This window comes from Trachurus japonicus, chromosome 18 (genome assembly GCF_045865225.1).
Source record: "Trachurus japonicus isolate A0001 chromosome 18, Traja_1.0".
NCBI classification, from domain to species: domain Eukaryota; kingdom Metazoa; phylum Chordata; class Actinopteri; order Carangiformes; family Carangidae; genus Trachurus; species Trachurus japonicus.
In genome coordinates, this window is record NC_140924.1 from 14126946 (window position 1) to 14135123 (window position 8178).

The window sequence follows — 8178 nt, forward strand, 5'->3', positions numbered from 1 at the left end:
GGAACCAGCAAGTTCATCCTGCAGGTTCAACAGTGAAACTGTGTGTGGTCGTGTGTGTATTTGTGTGCGTTGCAGTATATTAGTGTCCGAAGAAGTGGGCAAAGTCAAAGGGCAGGGAGGACGGAGGCCAAGCCACAGAGACGGGGGGTTTCAGGGTATCACATGCCTGCTGGTTAACAGTGTGGATGACACCGCGATTAAAATGCCACAACACACGATCTCATCAAATATTAACAGAATATTATGTATATCTAATTAGGTAATTAACTTTATTCAAATATCAACTTTCAAGAGTTTCACATTTTCAAGTTCTGCTGGAAACATTGGGGAGACTACAGTGGCCCAGAGGGCTCAACACACAACAACTTAGCTCTTCAACACACATGCGGCATATTGACAAATGTGTTGTTTCCAGGGAGAACTCAGGATAAATCTGAACATATAAAAAAACTTTTTATTATCTTCACCTCCTCTCTGCACTGATTTAAATCCAGACACAGATGGAAAACAGATCAGTCTCAGTCTCACGTAGCCTTCTCTCTGACATTACAGCTCATTTTCTGTATCAAATGCTGCGCTGCACCCGAGCACCCTGCAGCACGGAGCAAAAAGCCTCTGACCTTCCTGACACCGACCGATTCAATTAAACTGGTTCAATGGTGAAAATGTGAAAATCAAACAGGACCTAAAACTGACAGTTCATCATCGAGACCTTTACAACCCTTGATGTTATGTGTTACACCTGAACAGACCGGATCAAGTAGCCAACCACAGGCTTTTATGACTGACATGAACTTGATGATCTCATATGTTACTTAACCACATCATTTGATCCGGTTGGTACCAGTTGGAGGTCGTTAATTCAACTTTCACTCACATCTCATGGAGTTTATCTGCTGTTTTAATTCACTCAGCCACTCAGCCACCATGGAGAAGTTTCATTTGCCATCATGTGATTTGGGAATTTAATCTATGTAGGCTACATGTGGACATGACATGATCATAGTTTGTCTGCTGGCAAATTGCATAGTAGTGCTACAAAATGGACACACTTTGGACCAGGAAAAGACTGTTACAAATGTGTTTGCTGTACTGGCTTCCTGTTAGGTTTTGCAAAACTCAAAATCCTTCTGCTGACTTAGAAGCTCATGCTAAAGTCCAACCTTGCCTGGAAAAGTCTGATATATACAACCTCATGTTATCTTATAATGACGCTAACCCATATTTCTAAGATAATATCACTGGACCATTTCAGGTAGGTAGTCGCCATGTTTATCATCCTCTTTTGGCATGTTAGCATGCTAACACAATCTAAACCCTAAACAGTAGGCCTATTTGGACAAAAAACAAAGTACCAAGCTATTGAAAGTTTTAAAACCTCCACACATTAAAAATTGTTTATAGAAATGTTAATTTAGACCTCCAAAAACTGGCATATACTGAATGTGCGATTGCTTAAATGACAAAAAAAAGTGATAACTGAACACTTAATAGTTTAATGCACACTAGCTTAAAGGGATATTTCACCCAAAATCGATAATTCACCAATTTTCTACTCACTATCATGCCAAGGAAGGGTTTGGAGAACTTATCAAAACGCTTTTGGAGTTGCAGGGGGGGTCTGGCTACCAATGGATTTTCATAGAATGGCGGCGGATAGAGTTCACTTTTGAATCGTCCAAAACACACACTATGAAACATCCAAATACCTCCGTAGCTCCATCTCTCTGTACCAGCCGCCGCCTGAAGCCGCCACATGAAAAACTGTTCGGAAAAAAATAATTTGATCTCTGTTACCAGCCTCCCATCGAGCTGGCCAGCTCTCCCTGGCCCCCCGAGATTTGCTCACCAGAGATGTTCTTCAACCCTGTTTACATTTCCATATTTCCAATTCTGTGACAACGACGAACGAACATCTCGCAGCATATCTCGCGCATGTGCACAAACATAATTACAACATTAGCTTAATGCGCAATAGCCAAATGAGCAACAGCGAAATGCAGGAAAGAGTGTTAGCTTAAAGCGAACATGGAAGTCTTTCTCAAGAAACTAGTGCAGAGCTTTTCCTGCAGCAACTTGTGTCTAGTTTGTTCTGCATATTTTCTTTTTCTGTCTAATATTTGAATTTTTAAGCAGAAGACGTTACATAACTTGTCGGAGGTCGGTCCACCTCCTCTTGATGAGCGACCTGATCTCCCGCAACTTTAATTACGTCTCGTGAAGGTACATTAAAAGTGTCCCGTGGAAAAGCTGATATATACAACCATGTTAACTAAGAGACACAGATCCTTTTTTTTACAACTAGTCCATAACCTGTCAGAGCTGAGATCAGGGTATAACGTATATGACCTGTTGTTTATGATGTGCGTGTGTTTGCTGCCATGGAGATAAACTGTGGACCTTGACTAATTGCAGTGGACGGTGTTATAGAAAAGGAAAGGGTGCCCTCTCCTCGTTATCCACTTATGTTGCCCTCTTAATCCGTTTTGACTAATGGCCTGACATGATTGACCACCCGCTGTTTTAATGTGGACGCCACAAGTAACTGAATCTCCTCAAGAAGCTGCAGTCACCAGGCCCGTCGCACTAAAATAGTGCGCTAAATATATATTCTGTTTGAGCAACTGAGTTTACAGTAACTGAACCCCTGTCAGCAACAACCCGGGTTCTCACAGTGTTTGGACCCGCAGACGGTTGGACTGTCATCAGACATGTGACCTACAAAACTTTGCCCTGCACAACATTTACACCCCCTTCCCAAAAGATGAATTAAGATTAAATCATGTTCATACGGTGCTACTGAGGCTTGAAGGCCACGTCTACACTGGCGCACACCTTAACATGCAGTTCTAAAGCTCTGCTGAGATGTTTACATACTTGTTTTTACTATACGACAGGGCCGGATTCAGCTTTTCAGGGGCCCCAAAGTTTAAACTTAGACAAACATGTGTAGTGAAAAGAACTTTACAACTATTTACATTATTTCTGGCTCTAGGTTTGTTTCGTTGTGACATCACAAAGTGACAGGAAGTCCTGACGACTGGTTTTAAGGCTCAGTTTCTCAGTTTTTCTCAGTTACAGGCTGTGTGCATTTCTCTGTGGACTGAGGCTTTGATACTTTCACAGTATTAATATAGAACCTAGAGCTGCTTTATAATCACACTACACATGGACATCTACCTTTATACTATGTGGAGCTTTAATACAAACACCTTTATACTGTATGGAGCTTTAATACAAACATCTACCTTTATTTTGAAGGAGCTTTAACACAAACATCTACCTTTATACTGCTAGCTCTGCTGAGATGTTTACATACTTGTTTTTACTATACGACAGGGCCGGATTCAGCTTTTCAGGGGCCCCAAAGTTTAAACTTAGACAAACATGTGTAGTGAAAAGAACTTTACAATTATTTACATTATTTCTGGCTCTAGGTTTGTTTCGTTGTGACATCACAAAGTGACAGGAAGTCCTGACGACTGGTTTTAAGGCTCAGTTTCTCAGTTTTTCTCAGTTACAGGCTGTGTGCATTTCTCTGTGGACTGAGGCTTTGATACTTTCACAGTATTACAGTAATATAGAACCTAGAGCTGCTTTATAATCACACTACACATGGACATCTACCTTTATACTATGTGGAGCTTTAATACAAACATCTACCTTTATACTGTATGGAGCTTTAATACAAACATCTACCTTTATTTTGAAGGAGCTTTAACACAAACATCTACCTTTATACTCGGTAGGATGAACATCTATTGTGCAGACGAACCAAGAGCTGGAGACATTTAGGTCAGAATACACTTTTAAAATCAAAAAATCTTAGATCCCTGAGTCATTTCACCGTCTTTTTTCAGCTCGTCCCGGTGCAGGACATGTGCTCGGATAGTTGTGTCCAGTCTTTGACACAAGCGGCGCTGGGTTTCACCCAGTTAAAGCTCAGGGTCTTCTCTGGTTTCCCCCGCTCACTATCTACAGTATCAAACGTCTCTGGCAGAGGGTGACGGGGGGGATTTTTTGCCTACCAACAGCAGTCATCACATACCCCCCCAAACACCCGCCTCATACCCCGGTGGTGAGTTTGAGATACCTGCCAGCGGATGCCCAGTTATTCATTCCAATTACACTGGACTCCCTGGCGCTGGTTGACTCCTTCAGCGCTGATGATACCACTCACCTAAATGTCTGTGTCTCAACCTACGGAGAATTTTTATTCTTAGAAAGGAGTCTCTGCTTAGATTTTTATATAACCACTGTAACTGGTATCATAGGTTGTTTTTTTATTTTTTATTTTTAGGACTAGACGCTGCCTTCTCCATAGCTCGTCTCAGTCCTACAGAGCAGTTTAGAGTCGTTCAACTCGTTGTTTTGGTTTTAAAGCCAATGGTTAAACTGGTGTTGATAAAAGAAAAAGCAGGTAACATAGTGCAGATGTTTTCCTCAGAAGCTGTTGGAGACCAAACACAGATCCAATAGGTAGTGTGTTGCCTTTAGGTTAATCCGTGCACGAACACAACTCCCAGATTATTTAATTACTGCTGCTATTTGTGTCCTGAATGGATCAACAGGGAGCAGTCTTCAAACTTACTGATGTAACAACATAGTAACTGGACGTCTTGATATGTCAGTGTTGTGGTTACAGCTTGTTTGGCTGCGCTGACAACACAACACAACATAGAAGGTCAAGACCAAACCAAACCAAGCCAAACCAACCAAACCTAACCAAGCCAAACCAAACTAGACCAGACCAAACCAAGCCAAACCAAACTAGACCAAAGCAAAGCAGACCAAAACTAACCAAACCAAACTAGACCAAACCAAAACTAAACCAAACCAAACCAAACCAAACTAGACCACACCAACCAAAGCAAACTAGACCACACCAACCAAAACCAAACCAAAACTAAACCAAACTAGACCAAACCAAGCCAAACCAAACTAGACCAAACCAAGCCAAACCAAACTAGACCAAACCAAGCCAAACCAAACTAGACCAAACCAAACTAGACCAAACCAAAGCAAACAAACCAAAACTAAACCAAACCAAACCAAACCCAAACCTAAGCCAAGCCAAACCAAACCAAACCAAACCAAACCAAACCAAACCAAACCCAAACCTAAGCCAAGCCAAGCCAAACCAAACCAAACTAAACTAAACCAAACCGATTCCAAACCTAAGCCAAGCCAAGCCAAACCAAACCAAACCAAATCCAGAGCAAAGCAAAGCAAAGCAAAGCAAACCTAAACCCAAACCAAACTAGACCAAACCCAAATCAAACCAAACCAAACCAAACCAAATCCAAAGCAAAGCAAACCTAAACCAAACCAAACTAGACCAAACCAAACCAAACCGAGCCAAACCCAACCAAAGACAGCGAAGCTGAACTAAACTAATTTGAAGTAAACTAAACTAAACTAAACCAAACCCAAGCCAAACCAAACCAAACACAGTGATGCAGTCACTTAACCTTTTTGATGCCTCAGTCAGTAATAAGTTTCTTACATCAGGAACCATGTGATCTGATTTCATTCTTGAAGAACTCAAATGTATTTTGAAATGTTTTGAAATCATGCACTGTATATAAAAACAACCCACAGTCCATAAACACATCTGTTACATTCACTCACAGACCTTCTACAGCTCCTGTGTGTTTTTGACTCCAGACTCATGTTGTTGTTGCTGCTCTTGTCGACCTCTGTGACCTTGACCGTGACCTCCTCCAAGCTACAGTGATGACACATTGAGTCTCCACAGTCAGACATCAGCCTTTAAAACATTTAAAGAGTCTGTCTGCTGCATGACATGATCAGATGTTTGTGTAACATTCACAACCAACTGGGACTCGTTGATGTTAAAGTCATTTGCGTTATAAACAGTAACAACTCCGGGGAGTGTCAATGTGTTGTATCTAAATCTGAATGTTGCTCAGTTGTTGAAGCTTAGCGACTCTGGTTGAGGGAGTTTACAGGATCATCACCTGATCAGGGACGTTTATGTTCATATGATTCACTCTACGTGTTTTTAATTTAGTTTTAAGTGTCTTTGATTTACTTTTGGAGCTCGTTCCTCTAAAGGTTCAGACTGTCCTTACGCCACAGCTCGCACTTTGTTCTGCCTCAAAACCCAAACTAGAATTGCTACAGTATAGGTCTTCAGTCTGAGGAGAGATTAACTGTAAACCATGTGTAGGCATGTTGGGGCTTTAGTAAAGTCTGGTCCTAACGGGGATTTTTATAGGAGATCGAACGTTGGGTCCGACTTTTTAGGGGATTGCACAAATCACATCTGTTTTTTTCAGATTTATAATTTGTCGCCAACACTGGAATCCCTTCTTTAAATGTTATACTACAGAATATTCAGATGGCCACTTGTGCCTGGACCTTGGACTCCAATGTGAACATTGACCGGGTCCTTCTCTAACACATTATAGGAAAATGTGAATCTATTCAGGCAAAATCACAACAGTAAGAGGCAGTAGTAGAAAAAAAATCCACATTTGGCTCAAATATAATCTTTAAATCTAAATAATTTGCATAACTGTTTAAGCATTAAATTAATCCTTCAAAATAAAAGAGTTTAATGGTGATTGATTGAATCAAGTGATCAAAAAAATTAGGTTAGACCTGCAGCTATGTGTCCTCTCAGAAAACAATGACCTGACCTATTTACCTCCGGCATTTATCAAAGGCCCCTTGGATTTGCCCTCAGCAGTCCAACACACACACACATAGCGGATCCCTCCCAGTGTCTTGTTGCCAGGTTGTTGTTGTCACTTGGGTGTTTATTTGCCTCCGTCTGAGGAGTCACGAAAAACCCTGCGTCCGTCTCCTCACACGTAACATGGCTGCAGTTTTCACATTTTGTCACAGGACCCTACTGTATGACTGTATGTACGTGAGCTCTGTGGGTATTTTTACAAACAGCCAGTGACCGTCTGTCTGCTCTGACATGTTTTCTGGTGGTCGGACAGAAATGTCTGTAGTCGTCTGGTCGTTGGACCTCAGTGAGTCTCATTCTACAATTTGATGAAACCTTTTGTACCAGAGCTGATCAATATATATAATTATCACCATACCTCCCACCACATTTCAGCCTATATCAACTTTTAAAAAGGTGTTTATTTACTCAGCTGTTCACAGTCTGTCCTGCTGACACACATGTACATTCAACACTGAACTGAAGCGCTGTTTAACGGCAGCATCAGTCGCTACACTCATTACATAACAGCCCACCCTAAACAATACAATAATACTGCTGATATTACAGTATTTGGGCCGGATAATAACGTAAATCTGATCATTTATGAACAGGAAGTGATTAAACTGCTACTGTTTTTATTTGATGGTAACATGTGGATTGGCATTTGTATGGATATAGGCTACATGTACTCTATGTAAGCTACAATATAAACACATGACACACATACATATAAACTAAATACATTTAAGATTGTATTGGTAACATTTAAAGGACACTTCTGTATATATTAGTAGGCTAATGATATATTAAACGCACTTGTGGAAAAATACATAAATCTTATATGGATTGATGATTTTATAGGCTGAATGTATGTGTAACTAAACATAGGCTACATCAATCAATCAATCAATCAATCAAGTTTATTTATAGAGCACATTTAAAAACGACCCAAGTTGACCAAAGTGCTGTACAGTTAAAAAAATAAAATAAAGGAATAATACAAAGAATTAAGTGATAAACAAAAAATAAAACAGCAACCAACAAAAGATCAAAGCAATATAAAGATCAAGATCTCAACATGTCACTGTTTAACATGTTCCAGTTAAAACCAAAATAGGTTTCATTTATGACTTCTGAAAAACCCATCATCTATAGAAATGATAAATAACAGTGATTGTGATTGTTTCTGTTCACTCTCCTACAGCTCCATCAGAGTCTTCTCCTACTTTTCCATCTGCAAAACTCTCTTCCAGTCTATTTTTAGTGATGGCGTCACAGAATCGGATCAAAAAGCGAGTATTTATAATGATTTTTAATAAACTTCCTCTCCGGCGTCTCCTATTGGTCCGCGAGCCCCCACACCGGGGGACCATGTGGCCTGGAGACTCTGGTCAGTGATAATGTCGCTCTGCTGCTCCGTTTTAGACCCCGCGCGCGCGTGGCTCTGGTCTGGTCCTCGCGCGGCCCGACCGCTG